The sequence below is a fragment of the Anopheles arabiensis genome, chromosome 2, assembly GCF_016920715.1.
Source record: "Anopheles arabiensis isolate DONGOLA chromosome 2, AaraD3, whole genome shotgun sequence".
In the NCBI taxonomy this organism is placed as follows: domain Eukaryota; kingdom Metazoa; phylum Arthropoda; class Insecta; order Diptera; family Culicidae; genus Anopheles; species Anopheles arabiensis.
In genome coordinates this window covers 34,251,956-34,270,293 of record NC_053517.1, presented here as the reverse complement: position 1 = coordinate 34,270,293, position 18,338 = coordinate 34,251,956, and the positions used below count along the sequence as shown (strand labels likewise).

The following is an 18,338-nucleotide window of genomic DNA, read 5'->3' as shown; positions in this document are numbered from 1 at the left end:
TCAGCGTATCAAGGTGCCTAGTTTCAATAGTTCTTTGTCTAATGTTTAATGCACGTTTTGAAAGTTTTCAGCATTTGTTCTCAGTTTTCTTTTCCACATACTGATAGAACTTGTGTGTCGCCGGTCGCAACATCTTTCCTTTTGTTATATGGCTACTATCGTACCATATCGATCCAGACTGTACGTGATAGCATTGTAAACACCTACCGTACCAAAATGTATTACATTGGAAGCACCAGCTTTGTGTACCCATAGAGTTTCCTTTGATATATAACTATCTGCTGAAAATGAATCCAATCTGGTCGGAAAAGGATTGCACAAAAATATTAATACATCAAAGCAATTCCTTCAGTACACCTTGCTTAAATTATAACTGACACTGGCAACAGTTTGACACGTAACATGGGACAATTTCAGTGCTCAATTGGTATGCACAGAATGGGTTTTTATTGCAACAGTCCAACCGACGCAACGGTACTTCGATTGTTAGTTTGTCATTAGCGGCGTAGGATGGGTTTGCAGTGAGTAAGAACCATTTTCACCATAGTTTCGATGGTGTGAGCTCGTTCTATTGTTTCCAAAATTAGCAACGATACAATTTGGCTGCCGCTGCACCTGCAATCGACAAACGCGACGGAAAGTGCCTTCATTTGTGCCGTGCTGTTGAATTTATGGAGGCGCATGGTCGCTCACAATAGGCACGTGGCTGCGTACGTTTTTGTTGCTCAGTTTGTTCCACTAGGTGCTGCGAGGTTAGCGAGGTCGAACGCGATATCAAAAGCTCTTTGTGTAAATATAATGATTCGGCTTTGTGCGAGCGTTTGTGTTGCTAATCAATATTTCATTCTGTATGATGTGTTTTGTTTCGTTGTCAGGCATCGTTGCAAACTGTCGCGTTTCAGCTTCTCTGACAATTAAATGCTCAACCAAGCTGCTATGACACCAACAGCTTCAGTATGAAAAGCTGACGAACGGTAACGATGTTGATGTCTGCAAATCGCGCAACAGGTTCAGTTTATCTGCTCCATAACCCATCAATAGTTTCATCAAAGCGCCTAATAATGGCTGTACAACTCGCTCATCGCTTTTGTATTAACCGTCACGATGACGATCTTCCAATTGCGGCGAGCCGTACGGTAAGACCAACAAAAACCTCATCCGCCATTGGGTGTGCGTGTGTGTTGGTATGGGTTGTGTTGAAAACGGTAACACGGGACCATGTCAACATCGCACAGTTACGTCACGAAGCCAACGCGCGCCCACCGTCTCAGCGAGGTTGTTGGGCAACGTCAAGTTGTCAGCTCCAGCGCCTCGCGATGGGACAGCCCCATATTCTGTCTCCCGTCGCTGCGCCTACCCCTTCTGCCCCCTTCCCGGCCAGACACGCTCTCGAGCTGTCGCTCGTTGTCTGGCTAGAACGGTGTTAGCCGCCCCATCACCCATGTCCTCGCACGCTTCATCGCCATCATCGCAAGCCGGAAACATCACCGTCAAGCGAATGAACGAAAGCGAATCTTTACCGTGAAGGCCACCGGCACCGAGCACGATCCGAAGCCGATCCGAACTCGCACGAACCGGTGCTGCGATGCCGGTGGCCGTTTGCTGCTGCCAGTCCGTCCACGCCAGTGCACGCGATAAGCGGTAGTTTCTTTTCGACCGGGCATCACAACGGACGGCCGCGTACATTTGTGCTCGCGCCGTGCTTCTTCGGGGTGGGGTGACGTGTTTTTCTTCCGTCGCGATTGCTCCCGCGTCCGCGTGGCCCAGTTAGAGAATCGTTTGTGATCGTTGCAGATACACAGGTGGCGCAATGTTTGCTAGCTCGGCCAAATTGCTTTCTCGGAGGTGAAGAGTTTGAGATCGATTATTCAGTTCAAGCGTGTCCAGGGGCAGTGCTCAGTGTGTAAGTTTTGTTAAGCCGACGCGGTAAAGGTGCACGATGCGGCGGTAGTGAGCGATAAGTTTTTGGAGTGTAAACAGTGGTGCAGAATGGTTTCGAAAGAAAAAAAAAATCATGCGCTCCGTTTGTTAGTTTACAGTCCGTCTGGTTTTTGGACTTCTGGGCTGGACCGTGCGGTTAGCAAAGTGTGTGTGTGTGAATGTACGTACGAGCTGTGTTGGTGTATCTGAGTGAGTGCATGATAAGTGAGATTATAAGAAGCCGTGTATCGAAAAGCGTGTGCAATCGAAACACGATCCAGCTCATGTTTATTCTTCGCATTATAGCAATGCCTCATCGCGCGATGTTAGGTTTTCTTTGAGATTCTCTGCTTAAAGAAAGTAAGATTCCCCGGGCACATCGTTTGTGATGCAGATCGCCACGTAACGATTACCACCCACTGCAGGTGTGCTGGGTACGATTGTGTAACATAATCGCACACAAAAGACGTCACTTGAGATCAATTACGTGCGAAATGGTACACACAATTGTGGGGCAGCAATTTTAATGGGATGCCGGGACGGGCATGTGTCTTACACTAATGTAATTGCTCTATCAACATCGATTAAGAGTCCATTGTAGAGGCCAGCTAGAGCCTCTGAGGGGCATCTGTTTGCCTGGCAGTGTGTGGCGTATTTGCTTTTGTGTGCAACTCGATACCGAAACATTGCAGTACAATCAGCTGATGGACGGGCAAAGGCCCTTGAACTATAGGCGTACAAACACACTGCTTCCGGTTCGATCGCGGTGACATGACAACTGATCAGCCGGAAAGTGCAAGACACACGACTTTGTGTTTTGCAGCCTATTGGAAACGGTTCAACCGGTGCTTAGCAGCCGTGGTGCGGTGTTGTTGCGCTGGCAAACAATCACCAGTCTCGTGTCTGGCTGCCATTTGTTTGCAGTATTTCACTTGCATTGAGTATGTGTGTGTGTGTGTGTAGCTACACTTTCAACTACCTCTGAAAATTTGGCAGCTGTTTTGTCTTTCCAGCGAATGTGGAGTGATGCTTTTGGCGGCTCATCAGGCTGTTTTTTACACGTGCTTCAAAAGTTTCAATGAGTATCCATTTTTGTTGTGTGATTTGATGCAATTGATGTTTTTAGATCGTACCCCCAATAATTTATTGGTACGTCTGAATGGATATCAATACGATTCAACCAAACACATTCTGGGTTACGCCCAATAAATCATGGAAACGATCCAATAAACTATGGGAAGCAACCATTAAATTGGAAAACCCTGTAATTTGCCTGATCACAGCAGTTCTTTAAGCAAACGAAAGTTTTACGGAAGCATCGAATAGGCACGTTCCTTTTCATTGTAAATCTTTTCATTTGATTCTGGGCAAGCGTTTGAAAGTAGAGCAATATTATTCTGCAGCACCATAAGCGCTCACACAGTTTGAATTCGCTTCACACATCGGGGTGGAATAATTGTGTGTGCAGAAAGGGGGGGAGGGTTGGTTACGAAATCTAATAATAATCCGCACCTTAGATAACCCAAAAATAGATTAACAATTGCAATAAACGGGACGAGAAATGAAGCGCGAAAGGAAGGAGGCGGCGAGCGCGAGGAAAATTAAAAGCAAATACACTCCACATGAACCGTGTACAGCCGGACCTCGGTTGAAGTGCAATCAAAAGCCATGTCTGATTGATATCTCGCGCCCCGACGAAATATTTTACCACCACCACCTACCTTCTCCGCTTTGGTGTATCGATAAACGATACGGTTGCGATAAGGCGATACGTTTTAAAACGGGGGATGTTTGCGCTCAGGCGGTCAGCCGTGTGCGCAAATATTTGACTGTTTTGTACGTTCGACCGCAAAGCGGAGCGTAACGAATCAATTTCGCCAATAAATCAGACCGCACTAAAATACGCGCCCATACCGATCGTGTGTGGATGTGGAAAAGCGCGAACGGCAAATGAAGCAAAGGGTTTTCGGCCTAAGTGGTTTGTTTCCTTCGCGCACACCGGTCGGGTTCGGTTCTGTTTCACGGCCAGCTTGGCGGGGTCGATCGACCGGGATCGAGCTCAAGATTGTTGCAATTTATTACGATGAGTTTTATTGTTGAGGCAATAGTGCCCTGGCAGTGAAAAATAATCCCATGACTAGCATGAACGCTTGCAATTTGGAGGAGGAGGTGAAGGAGTGACACAAAGTCAAACAAAATCAATTCGAATATCAAGGGCGCGCGAGAGACGCAAGAGCATGCATGTAAACAAAAATAGCAAAACACCGAAAACAGGAACAGGCAGAGAAGAAATCAACAAAATATCACTGCTGTGAGCCGCAGGCCGTGTCAGTAACACTTGTGTGGCACGATCATTCCGCCAGTCACGTCATTTTCCACCTAGGGGTGGGAGAAACGCGAGATTTTCCTTGCTGTATCATCTCTCCTCTTCCTTCGTTCGGTCTTGATCAAGGGCGCTCTGCGAACGTGGTTGGTGCGGTAAATGCGCCAAATGTGGTTTTCCTGTTAGAATAGGCGAGAGAATATACCGATTTTCTTCTACGGAGTTCCGTTCTCTGTACGTGGGTCTCTGGATGCAGGTGTTTAATGCTCTAAACATTAATTTGTTCCGTGTCTGTTTCGTAGTGTACCGTGCTTGGGACGCAATTCCCGTTCTTCGTGAGTAATTGGGTGTGTGAAGTGTGTATCGTACGGCGTGCGGAAGCAATGTGTCTCTAATGCGTTGGTGTGGGTGAAAAATATAATTTAGAAAAGTGTACTTCACAGTGATTGCGTTCGGGTTTGAGTGATGAGTGGCGATTGCGGTGCATTTTAGTTTTGTATTGTTCTGGTTTCCATGACCTAACAGTGTAATATCCTGAACGTCATCTTCATACTTCCCTTTGTAAGTATGTCGTATTGTACGAATTTGTTTAAATCATCAAGATCAACAAATGCATCATTTTAAATAAAACCATCTTTTTGTTAATGAACCATTTTAAGTTGGAAGAATTTATCATAAACGTAACTTTTCAATTTTTAATTGGATTTTAATTATACTTTTCAAAGTTCTGAAAATTACCTTCAAAAATAATTCAAACTCCACATAAGTTGTTTTTAATGTTACGACGGTTTAGATCCGTTACGATACTTAAAAAATTAAATTATACAGTCACAACCTCCCTGAACAATTCTACGGCACCACGTTGCTTATCTTTCATAACATTAAAGTTATTCTCATATAGAAGTTAAACAACTTTAATGCCACAAACGAGTTGGGGAACAGTTTCAGACCAAAAAGAAACCCTACAAAATTTGTATTCATCTCGTACAAACAGCGGCATTTCTCCGACAATCAGCAAAACTAATTACTAACTAATCACATGGCATCTTCCCTCTTCGGTGGGGGAGTAGAAAACAAACCTTCAAAACTCAGCGCCCCCGACCATACCCCGGCGCGCTACCGAGAATTGAATAATCGTTCGTGGATAGTTTTAGATCATTGCTTCGTTCCTTTAGACAGCCGAGCATAACTTTTTACCCAGTCAAACGCATTTAAGATGTGTGGTGTGGGCCCTGCCAAGCCGCGCTGTACCAACGAACGCTTCCGGGCTTCGACGCTGTACCCATTCTAATGAAGTTTTAATCACTCTTTCGTTGATGCAAAATTTGTAATGTCTTGTAAGACGTACAATTAATTGGTTCCGTCGAAGCGTTTTGACGCAGCGTGGGATAGTCGCAAGAGCTGCTGGTGCATAATTAACTTTTGAGCGAAAACTGGTTTCAGCGGTGCAGAAATCTGTTCATTATACGGTGCACAAAGCTTCCTCGAGTCAAAGTCGAAATTAAGAATTATTGTAATGTGAAGATTGACAAACAGGTAATTAAAAAATACCACCCACCTGATTTTACAAGCTGCAAATAATTGCTTCATTTACTGCTCGTCTTTACCTACCAGCACTTTATACGTGTCGATCAACAGGTAGATTTGAAACGAAACGACAATTGGCTATCGGTCCAATTTTGATACTAAAACCTCAATTAAGTCACTTTGAACCGGAAGGTTGAATGGAGCAATTTTCCTACACATCAAACGGACAGTTGATGTCCATTATACACTGCCATTATGTCCGTTCCCAAGCACTGCTCTAGCACCTGTCCCGGCAGTGACGATCTGCTCAATTAAGGTGAACGCAACTAACGATATGTGCTTCCTAAAAACGCTGTGCGATAAAACGTTCCATCGGAAAACTTCACACAGCACACAGCCCGCCAGCCGACATTTTAGAAACTAAAACGACCAATCAATTCATTCGGCATGATCGGACCCCTTCGGACGCGTACAAAGGCTTGGTGGCCGATGCACGGAAAGCATTAATCGGGCAACCGTATGCTCAAAATGGCAATGGTGATTTCGCACCGAATCGAATCATATCTACCGCGTCGTGTATGGTGCTAAAAATAATGTGTACATCGTTAGACGTTAGAACCGCGCGTGGTCAATGTTTCGACTAATCCCCCTTTTTCCCCTATCAGATACGACGCGACGTGACGTACGTTACGGTGCGTTACGAAAAAGGGGCCTTTGTTTTTTCTTCTTATTTTTTTCTTTTAATTGCATTTGTTCCATGGCGATAACGAACCCTGCCGTAGATCGTGCATTATTTTTGGAACACACGCGCGAATGACGATGTTTGATGAGCTCTTGCTTCATTGTCAATTGCTTATTGTGTGTGTGTATGTGTGTGCGTGCCAGGTGGTTATATGTAAGGTCTATATTTGGGGTGTGCTTTTACAAGACATCCGAGCTCACATGCCACGATGGTTGATCTTGTTGGACCGTAAAATAAATTATTTATTTCCCCCAATTTGAGTGGGGTGGAGGTGTTGAATTTTCAGGCGTGTAGACGCGCCACGAGCCAAGACACAATATTTCTTTCCATTTTTACACGACAAACGCATGAACGCAGATGAACGGAGTGGCAAGGTGTGTCGTATCAATTCCATCACGAAGCGTCCCGAGCAAGCATTCGTTTGGAACGGTGGGCCAAGTGGTTGATAAGATAGCAACCGTATTGTTGTTTTTTTCTGTATTGTTATGCCTTTATTTTTTTCAGTTTCTAATCATAGCCGGCAGTGGCCCTCTAGGGGAGGGTAGAATTGAAACTGGCCTATGGCTACTACCATCGGCTGGACCGTGGTCTTTATTTGTTGGACTGGTTTGTTATCATTTTGCTGCTGCCACTGCTGCAGTGGTGCATTACCGGCGGAATGGTGTGTAATGATGGTACAAATCCAATCTGTTTCCTGCGCTACAACTGTCACTGTTTGTCAGCGTGGACATGTTCGAGCACTTGAGCTGTATTGATGTTGAAAAAGCGGAAAAGCGTTCGCTATTATGTTCGATTTTGGTTTTTCTTCTTGTTTTGAGCGTCGTGCGCTCAGTGAGCTGTGACTCAGTTCGCTCACCACCGTCTCACAGCTTAATGGAGCCAGCCTAAACAAAACAACAAACCCCAGCTGGTGTAAAAAACAACATGTTTCAAAATTACTAAAAACGTCTAGCATGCGATAAGCTTTGTCCCGCAGTCACTGGAGCGTGTTATCTTGATGTTGTAAATATTAGAGTTGCCAAACTGTGCGACTAAATTTAGCTGCTTCCCCGCGGCAAAGAGAGGTGATATGGCAGATAAGAATGTAAAAAGTAGAAATTTGATATACACTGGGAATGTTTTAAATACGCCAGAAATCAAGTTTTCTATCGACGTATACTGCTAAAATGAATTTTAACACAATTTGGATAGCTTTAAGGGACTTTTGGTAATATTTGAATAAGGTTCAAACTTTGCTTTTTTTTTAAACTCTGAAAAGGAAAACCTTTCCAAAATGGCAAAATGATATTTTAAATTTCATTAAATATTTGATCTTCTAAAAATACACGAAACTGTCTATCTTTCATACATCCAGCGTCCAGCGTGCTATTTCCTTTTTGCCGTTTTGGTTCATGTTGTGCATTCTGGCCCAGAAGCTGATAATAAAGCTATAAATATCGAAACTAAATATCCTACAGCGGTGCCGTCTCGTGGGTTTTACCAACAACAAAAAAAGGAATCGAACCGTAATCGCACACCGATCTAAGCATCGGCCTGCAGGAATCAGGCCTGTCATACATGCAATAAAACCATCATCAACCAGTAAGTGTGGCGGGCATGATAAACCGGGGAATGAATTCCATCAATCGCTTCGCACCGTACCGGGTAATAGTTTTTCGCTGCACTTATCGGTTATCTTATCTGTGTGGCTTGCTGCCTGCCTGGCGTGAAACCAGCTGCCCATGACGCCAATGCGCCCGTATCGGCGCATGGCCGGCGTATCGATAATTGATGGAAAACAACGTCCACACAATCGCGGGTGGATGTTGTTTTGTCCGTTCATGCAGCTAGGGGTAGGATGCCTCCCCCCCCACTTCCCTGTTTTTTAAACAGTCATCATGATAACAAAAAGCTGCAATTGTGTGCCACTGATCGAAACGAATGCGGAATGAGTGTGTTTTTTCCCTGGGTGGTAATAAGCACTTATTGAATTTGAAACCTCATCTTCAATGAAGAAAAAAAAGGACAAATTTAGATCCCAATTTTCACCCTTCTTAAACCTACCGTCATTGTGTGTGTGTGTGTGTTTTTTTTTTTTATTTCAACTGTAAACAACATTTGAGGGGCAAAGAAAATTCGAAGCCTATTCCAAAGCACCGAACACTAAATAGATTTCCGATCAAACGGCCCACCATTCATTAACTCACGACCGTAAACCGGCGATTGGAGGGGATAAAAAAAGCGATCTCGCTCATTTCTTTTCCCCCTGCGCACAGGTTGGTTGGTTTGGTGGAGGTAGGGACTCGCGAAAACAGATTACGCAAAACACCTCCCACCTGGATGGTGCGATGGTAAGGTGCATGTAAATAAATTACCGTCAATCCGGTTGGAAGCTATTCTAACCGAATGGAGCCGAGGGGTACCACAATGGGCCACAGGATGAAAGCAATAATACTTTCATGTAATCGTTTGCTGGCCGGGTTAGCGGCAAGGTTTAAGGTGTAGTGGGAGAAAATGCTAAAACCACCACCACAACCACCCCAGAGGGTCTGGTTCCACATTTTGGAAGCAAGCTGATGATTGAAACCAGCACCAAACCAAGACGGGTCTGGGGAGGGAATTTAGGAAAGCCGTAAAATTTATGCTAAACCGATTGGCGAAAAGCATGGCGTGGCGTTGGGTATTGGGGCTGTTTTTCGCGCTTGCCACTTTTGCCAGACGCCAGTCCCGGATGGGGGACTACTCGGCGAAGCGGGTTGGGAAACCGTGTGACCTTCTGGAATTTGACCGGTGGGACGTGCGCTCGGACGATGAGATGAGTTTGTTTGGATAATTTTTTTTTTGTTCTTCCTGTACCAAAAAGTCTACACATTTTGCGTGCGTCGGCCAGGTGGGTTCGATCGGAAGGCAGTTAGTATATTCTGCACCGTTTGGATAAGACGTTTGCTTTCATGCAGGAGAGTTATGGTCTGTGCGCAGAAATCTGGTGGTAATTAAACGTTATGCTGTGTTCCGTCTGGGAAAAAGCGCTTTAGAAGTGAAAACGGATTGCTATTGAATACCAGAACCGTGTTTGTTTCCTCTTTTGAAAATCTTTTACGACGCGTAAGATGCCGAAGTCTTATTTTTCGTACCAAAAGTGAACGCTTTTTCAATAATTGTATGTCAGTAGATAGAAAATCCTCTTCGCTTTTATTCGAATAAGAATTTGTTTAACCAGTTCTCTGTTAACAAAATCTCACCCGTTAGTACGTGATTCACATGTGCAAAATATGGCTAATCATGGCATAAGATTTAGGCCAACATTAGCCTCATCGTCGCACGTCATTTATATTATAGCGCGATGTAAATGACGCGCTTTTCTCTCCATTCCGCATATGACATTCGAGAAGCATATTTGCTAAACCACTTCATGTGCCAAAACTCCCCTGGTTGCGTAGACAAACACCCGCCGAGCGATCCCTTTGCTTTTGGGAGGGTAATTTAATTTCGTCAAACCTCCGTGGGAAACGGCTTCGGTGACCTTTTTCATGTAATTTGAGCCACGGACGGCCTTTTTTGGGGCCAGCCGATCACCGGTGGGTCAGCGTTCCAGTTGGTGGAAAAATACCCTCCGGGCTTAACATCCTGCCCAAGCAACTGTCACTCAATGGGGGATGTGTTTCGGTGTAAACGAGGGTTTCTGTTGTCGGGGGGTTTTTTTTTTTGGGTTAGCTGGAAGGACGCAGTCATCGGATGGCTGTCCAGACACGTTGCGGCGGTACGTAGGTATTTGCTTTGCAACGCTCGTCCAACGGTTCACTGGCTTTAAGTGGACGCCACAGTAATGTTGTGGGTACTCGGGCTTCAATCAACCGATGGTCCAACAGAAAAGGCTATAATGAGTGTATGATTGATTGTTCGTTTGTGTGTGATTGCTTGTGCTAATGGTATCCTACTGAGAAAAGCAGCAGTGTGGTATATCATCTCAAATAGCCTTTTTAATCGCTCAGTTCGGAGTATTGGGACGAATTATACTAAATGGATGTAAATATAGATTTTTATCTAATAATTACAAGGTAGTACACATTATGTAGGTGATATCTGATTGCAAGCCACGTAAGCTTTAATGTTAGTGATGCTAGTCTATCATAAGATTGAATTTCAATGATTTTCAATGGAGCATTAAAGCTTAAATCCTTAAACCATCTAATTTCGCTTCGAAGAATGTTGACATTGTCGCCTCTTTTTATGAAAGCTAACAGCCAACAGATGCTGTATAACGTTCTTCTACCCTAGTATGACTTTTCTCTTTCGATTTTTAATTTATTTTAACACCGCAAGATTATGCACAGTCATTTTTGTGGTCACCGTAAAAATTAATAAAAAAAAACCGTTACCCTAAAAAACCCAACCAACCTGCTTTAAAATACTGAATAAAGGAAAGCATAGCGAATATTATCCCTTGGTTTTGAAAAGAAATTTTTATCAGACGAAGTTTCTGTTTTCCTTCATGTCTGTCTCGTACCGTGTGTTTTCGTGTACTGAATTACACACGGTACTGACCAACGAAAGACTATGTTACTCTTTTTTTTTCATAAAAAAGTGATTATGATGAATATAGTTCCAACACAGTGCGCCGTCCCTTGGTAAACTCCCAACGTACTAATTTCTCTTCCCCAACCATGAGCATGATCCTTTATCGATGAAAACGTCCCAGCTGTCATTAGTTCGAACCGATCCGAGCAAAACACTCGGGGGACACGACTCTAACGAGCTTCTAAAATTTCGTTCGTCTTCCTTGCTATCCCATCAATCCACTCAATCCACCATCCTCCTTTGCGCAACTTATCACAAAATTGACGTCAACAATAACAGAAACTAGGGGAAAAAATTAAACAAACTTTTAAATCGATTCTAGTGGAAGTCTACAGCGATGCTACTTCTGCTTCCAGCAAATGTACGTTGCTTGGTACGCACAATTTGGTAGGAGTTTCCAGTCAAATCCAGTGATTAGATTGGTATGCGCGCTTCGGCAATGTGCTAAGTACGTGCCTTCGCGGTATTGTGCAATGTATTTTGCGGGTATGGGAAAAACATCCGCATAAAAAAGTACGCTTTCCGCTCCCAGGCAAAGCTCGTCAAGGGCTGTTATTTTGCACGAAACTGGAACTGGACGGGGTAGGATTGGAATTTCGAGATTTAACCTCTAATTGTATTTTTATTTCCTCGTCGCGGTTCGTAGATTTTTCCCATTCGGCGAGAGATAGAGCAATTCCGCTCGGGGACAATTTTGCGCTTTCATACGATTTTGTCGCCTCAAAACGTGCCACGACTGTTGTGCGACCATTAGCGACTGTGGGCATAATTTAAGTGTGGCTTGGAATTAGAATCATTTATCCGTCGTTCATCATTTTGGCGTGGCAGGAAGACGTTTCCGGTGAAAGTTTAAAGGCAGTAGTGTCGTTTTAGAAGTAATTGTTCGACGAAGGGAATTTAAATGTTCGACTGAGATATGGAAGTTTTTCTTCGAAGATGATTGTTGAGAAAATCTTATAAATTAACCTTTTGTTGAAATGCTTTAACACAAAACGAAAATGAAGGCCAAATTGCTATGTATCTTTGGCTGATTTGTTAATATTTAATGAGGTGTTGGCCATACGTTTCATAGTATTAGTGAAAAATATTGAAGTTTGAAATATCGTATACTAAATAGAAAATATAAGAAATCTTTAAAGCGTTACGCAGTTCATGAGCAACTCAGACTTTGGCGAATATGGTCAGAGCTCCGGAGAAAACAAATAAAAATACGTAAATGGCTGTTCAAGAAACTCACTGAATTTTCCAAAGTTTTTCCATGGGCTAAGAAATAGATATTAACCCATCCCCTTTGATTCATTCTATGTTTGATGTAGTACAACAAAAAAACAAACAATACAGATTAACTTGTCACAGTCACCTTAATATGAAGATTACGATACACAAGGCACGAGACGAAGGACATTTTCAATCAAGCCTTTTACGCACAAGGCCCGTACAATGATAATCTTGTTTCCCCGTTTCCCTTTAAACGGCCTTGGAAACAAGAATCATCGGTCAAACAAGGTCAAGAAGTACGTGTGCTTTTTAGAAAAGATTTCCATTTATCAACTGCTGCCAACATCCTGTTGGTGTTTACGCGTGGATGTACACGAGACTCTGATAGCGTTCTGGCATCCTTGCCCGTGTGCACCCGCTTCTTTTTTCCCCCCTATCTTGGTTTAACTCGTCAATGTTGATTTTGCAGTTCAATTGCCGCATCCTTCGCTGGTTCCTACCTTGCAAGCACCAACCCATAAACTGCTCGTGCAAACAGATCTTCGTTATTTTTCAAACGATCAAACGAAAGCTAGGCACGTTTCCTGTAACAAATTATGATGATTATTTTCAATTGCTGATACAAACAGCGTGGTACACTAGGGGCTAGAAGTCGTTCCAGCGTGGCAAGAAAGTCAGCAATCAGAACTTTTCTCGGTACCTCTCGTTTATCTTGAGATATTTTTTTTTTCTTTCTCCCCTTTCAAGGAAAGTTCCAGCGTACTGGGTTCGTTAGTAGGGGGCAGTAATATGTAACTTTTTAATGCTCTTAGCAGCTACAGTCGCGGTGTGCAATGCTCGCCATTTTTATGCGTTTGGGCGAGTTGGAGACGATTTTTCATGCTCTACCTTGAGGATACGGTATCATCAAAACAAGAGCAACTTGTCTTCCAGCACTCACCATTACGTAGAATAGAAGTTAGAAGGGAATAAGACGGTTTGCTAGATGATTGCTTTCTTTGGCTCGAGAGCGCTTATTACAATGGTTGTTTTTTTCCTGCTTTACATTCCTTCACTTCAATTCACTTACCCACGGTGGGATCGAAGTGCGACGTCCGTACCGGAAATTAATGCTTCCCTTAGGATTGTACCCGATTGGCGTAATGCACCGGTCGCCCACAACGTTGCGGAAGTGAATTATCCTTCGAAGCGATTACTAACTAAGCGCTTTTGCAGCATTTGGCAAGCCTCGCTTTGTTCCAGCATTCGTCAATCTAGCGAAGGACACACGCAGCTGACTGGTTCGCTGTGATGGTAGACAATCGCACTGGAGAGGATTTCGTATGCTTTGGCTCTATTTCTTTGTGTTTTGTTTTGTGTTCTTTTTCTCCTTCGTAGCAGTAGCTTCCGGATGGTAAAGAAGGTTTTGCACGACGGCACGATAGAACCTTCACGCGAGACAGACAGATCGCAATCGAAAGGATCTATGGGACGGATGGGTTCCTAAGTGGTTTGGGAATTAATTGTCGCCGGGCGCACTTCGTTTTGGAGCCTGTCTGTCACACGTTGGGTTTTGCGAGGAAAGGGACAGCAACATAATGGCCAACATTGAATACACTTCGGGAGCTTATTTTCGTATCGTTGAGAGTACGGTGACACATACAATTTGGTGAAATCGATAAACATCTTAATAGGCTCTTCCTGAACGGAGTACGTTGGCGAAGAAAATATCTAAAACTACTTTGTACCGCAAAGTGGTTGTAGCGCCGGATAAGTAAATAACTTTGTAGGAGCGAATTTAAGGATACTTCCCAAACACACATTTTGAGTGAATTTAAACCAACCAAAGCTCCCTGTACATCGCTCTTTAATTTACATTTCAATAATCCTTCCGTGACCTTTCTACAGTACTAACCACAAACCAAAACTGCATTCGAATGGTTGCGCTTGTGCCGTTGGATGCACTTGTTGGATGCACAAAAAGGGGGACACTGCCCTGTAAATGGTAAAACTGTCCGTTCGGCACGTATCATCATCAAGGGCGTTTCAGCACCAACAGAGAAGTGAGATTACCAACTGCCCAGCGTCGTCCGTCCTTTACCGAATTGCGACGAACGTGTGTTTTGCCGGTATGCGGGGTGGGAACTGGGCTAAAGGCACAGCCCTGAAGGTGTTTACGAAAAACCTCAACCATTTGTAAACACTTGCCATCGACGTGTAAGCCATGCCGAACGGTTGCTACTGGGCAACCCCTGGGAGGGGGCATCCCCATAATACGTTGAACCTGTTGAATCCTGCAGGGTTATGCTGCATTCTACATGTGTCATCTTTGGAATGTAATTTCAAGCTCAAATGAAGCACGTGATTGTTTTCGCCACGTAAAACTGTTGCCTGTTGCTGCGGTGCGAATGAAATATCCTGGGCATATCCTGGCACGTTCCGAGGTGAGCAAAAATAAAAGATTAAAAAGTGGGTTTAGAGCTAAGGAAGGCTTTTCTTTCCCGCTTAGTGGTGTGGGGTTTCTTTTCTTGGAAAAGGAAGGAAACCTATCAACAAGTGAGCCTGCGTATGTGTGTGCGTACGTGTGTGCTCTGGGTGCGTTTTGAAAGCTTAACCGGAAATTGAATTCTACGGTTACGAAAATACTACCTCCTCCTTGTGACGTCAACGGTGAAATGTGAGGGTTGAAGCAATCAATGACTGGCTTAGATAATTGTTTAAAAGAATCGTGCGGAAAATGCACGATTGAATCATTGAACACGCAATACAGATTTTTCTTATTGCTGTTAAAAATATCTTTAAACTTCTTGCCTTGGAAATATTTTGAATTGTATACTTTTAATTAAAAAACTTTGGATCATAATATCCCCCACCCGAGGGTTTGCCCTTTCGTCTGCCTACTAGCCTGAAGCCCCCGGTTTTACGCAAGGCTCCGGTGAGCAAAGGGCGTGAAAAATATCTTCACGCTAGTAGACACACTTTCAATCGACCTTATCCAATATCAGCTTGGAAGGGAGGGAGGTCGGGCGATGCTTGGGGTTGGATTTGGGCAATTCCACTTTCGGATACGGAGCACCTTCACAGTCGATCGTAGTGAAGAATTTACAATGTTGAATGTTGATGCCTGATGGGTGAAGGGTACGCTCAGCACAGTGGTATACGTATGGATGAATCATTTTTTTGTCAAAAAAAATCTTTGTAAAATAAGGCAAATGACCTTTGTTGATTAGCTAGATACAAATAATTTGATTTATTGGATGAAAAAAGTCAACGGCATTACTGCAACTATTATTGAAACATACAAAAATAAATGCTTTCAAAAATCTATATAAATGATCTTAACTCATTATTGTTTAGCATTAGCATTTATATGTAAAATCTGTCCCTTCATAAGTATTTTACAGTGTTTGACATAAAACACAATAATCTTAAGCAGTACATTTAATGCTCTTCAATTTATTTCCATTTTCTATCTAACAATACTTACGTGTAGTCATGGTTTTAGAAAATGTTGGTGGTACGTTTTATCGTTTATCCATTTCCTTAACCTCATGGCCACCGGCGGGTTCGCTGTGCGGCTTCCAAGTGACCGGCTCGTAGTTCAAGTTCACCGCCAGCCAGAAAGTCAAATTCCAACTAAACTTCTCACGATCTTTTAATCTTCTGCCTCACACGAGTTCAGGCGCTACTTTTGCGTGTGGCCTTGAACAGAGCTTTTCCTAGACCACACACTGGCAAAGGGGAGAGGGGGAGGGGTGCCAAAAAGTTTACCCGCCGTCTGCGTGATGCAGAAACGAGGAAAGTTAACTGTTTCACACTCCCAGCCAAGTATATCAATCGAAAGAATCGTTGTAAAGAACGCGCTCAACGCGATTCATTTTTTGGGTTTTTTTGTTTGTTGTGTTACACTTCGCCGAAAGTGATTTATGATAAGCGGTGGGAAGATCTCATTTTAATGTTGTTTGCAGCATACTTCGCCACCAGCTTCGAGCGAAAGCTTCCATCCTCCGCGCACAGCGCGTTACACTGTTTGCACTTGGTTTAACTATTTTTGGGCCGATTTTTCATTTTGCGTCGTGGCGCGCGCTCGCGCTTATATCGAAACGGGGGAGGGTTATCGTTCCGAATGTTTTGAACATTGAAGCATAAAAAAACCCGGGATGAGAGTCTGTTTTCGTCTCTCTTTTGAAGCTTTCTTAGAAAATTAGCCGCCGTAGTACGGTGTACAATATGGCCGTTTGATGTTTGGTTCACGCAAATGTGACTAGCAAGGGACGGGAGAAATGCGCAAATTTAATATCAGACCGCTGTGTTTCGGTCAAAGTTTTGAGGAAAAGCGCAAAGTCTTGCGAGAGGGAAGGGTGCGAAGCACTCGAACACATGTCTTTACCGATGCTGTATTGTTTTTTGTTTGATTTATTTTTATTTACTCATGAATGTCGTTATTAGTGTTGTTCTTGGAATCCAGCCTCATTCAGTTGGCACATTGTTTTGGAAGATTTCCCATAAAGTCGTACTAAATTGCTACTCGTATTCAAAAACATGTTACCATCCTGCCAACGGCAAGTTATCCACATTCCGGTACACAGCCATTTGCAAAGAATGCTGAACAACTTCCTGCCACAACGTGATCAATTTTTGCGTCAAATTGCGTGACAGTTATGATCGTGCACCGTGGCGGTAGAACAATCCCGGGGGTGTTGGATTAGCTCACTTTCATAACTTGTAACCGATAAAGTTTTTTTCAGGAGGAAAGGAAAGTTATTCTTATCCGAGACATCCTGCTTCTTACCTTCCCAACCATAACCACACATTGTGATGTGTGAAACTTACTTCTACCTTTTGCTTTGTGCGTTTTCGTATGTGTGTATATTGAAGAAGATGATGACGATGCTTTAGCCCGGCTCTCTTGCTATTGATTTATTGGGCAAATTCGTCTTCCCAAACTTAGCCTTCAGCTAGTCTGCATATCAGATTAAGCTTATTTGCGTTGCCATATGCATGGGATATTATTTTCAAAATATTTCAATCATTCCATGGCTGTAAAAAAACTATTTAGTAATAAAAAGAATCTCTTGTTGAGATACGAAAAATGTTGAAGAAAATGATGTTGTTACTTATAAACTGGATTCTATTTTAATTTTATTTTCTTATCTTGCAACAGGTTGGACTTATGGCTTTGACCGGATACCTGGAACACTTCTTAGAAGTTGAGCTTCCTAAACATTCTTTTCCAAAAACCTGTTTGGGTACGGGCCATTTTCAAAATAAAATCCTAAAATTGCTTACACTATTCCGTGACGCGATACTTCTTTCTTAAGTAAAATTAATGCCCCTCGAGCAGAAGCAGAAAAGCTCTAATTCGGTTCCTTTCCTTCACGTGTTTAAAAATTCCAAGCAAGTTTGAGAAAGGCGGCAAAGTTTGAGACAGCTGCCTGCACGACAACGACCTGTTACGGCTGGACAAACAGCCAGACAAAAAATAGGTGACGATATTTTGAAGTGGCGTTAAAGGCGAATAGATTGAAGACTTTGATGAGCGGGTAAATTAAATTAGCTGTCCATTTTGCCGTCAGTCTGAACTGTTTTTCGCGCACTATACATCGTGCGATGGAGGGAAAGCAGCAAGTTGAACAGGTTGGCGTTTGCCTCAGTCTAGACGAGCCTGAGCGGGGTTTTGAAAATTATGTGTAATTAATTATTTCGATCAAAACAGCTCCTGGAAGGTATAAGCAGAGATGATTCAATTATGTCATGCCATTAAAATATATATCAATCTACGATATTTATTGTTCACTGTTTGATTGGCTAAACCCTAGTTACATTAATTTATCAAATTTGTTTGTAAGAAGTGTTTAAAAGATGCTTGGTATTATTTGTTTCTTTTGTCATAAAATAACATGCCCGTTCAATGGGGATTATTATGGCTTATTTTGGCACCAGCACCAGGACCAGCAAATCGGAACACAACGAAATCTAAGCAATCAATCATCGTTCGACCGTTCGGTAACGTTTGTACCGTATGTTTCTTTTTGCAGGTTTATTTGAATCAAACCTGATCGTCGCCGGGTG

The 18,338-nt window shown here is 43.1% G+C and overlaps 1 protein-coding gene across 1 annotated transcript in view; it reads left to right on the top strand.

Annotated features, from left to right (window-relative positions):
• The first annotated feature begins 1,626 nt into the window (after positions 1-1,626).
• Positions 1,627-18,338, top strand: part of LOC120897350 (atrial natriuretic peptide receptor 3) — a 52,921-nt gene continuing 36,209 nt past the window's right edge. Inside the window, exons 1-2 of the mRNA XM_040302186.1 lie at positions 1,627-1,903; positions 4,546-4,804. The gene's annotated coding sequence lies outside the window, so the exon portion shown is untranslated. The remainder of the gene's footprint in view (positions 1,904-4,545; positions 4,805-18,338) is intronic.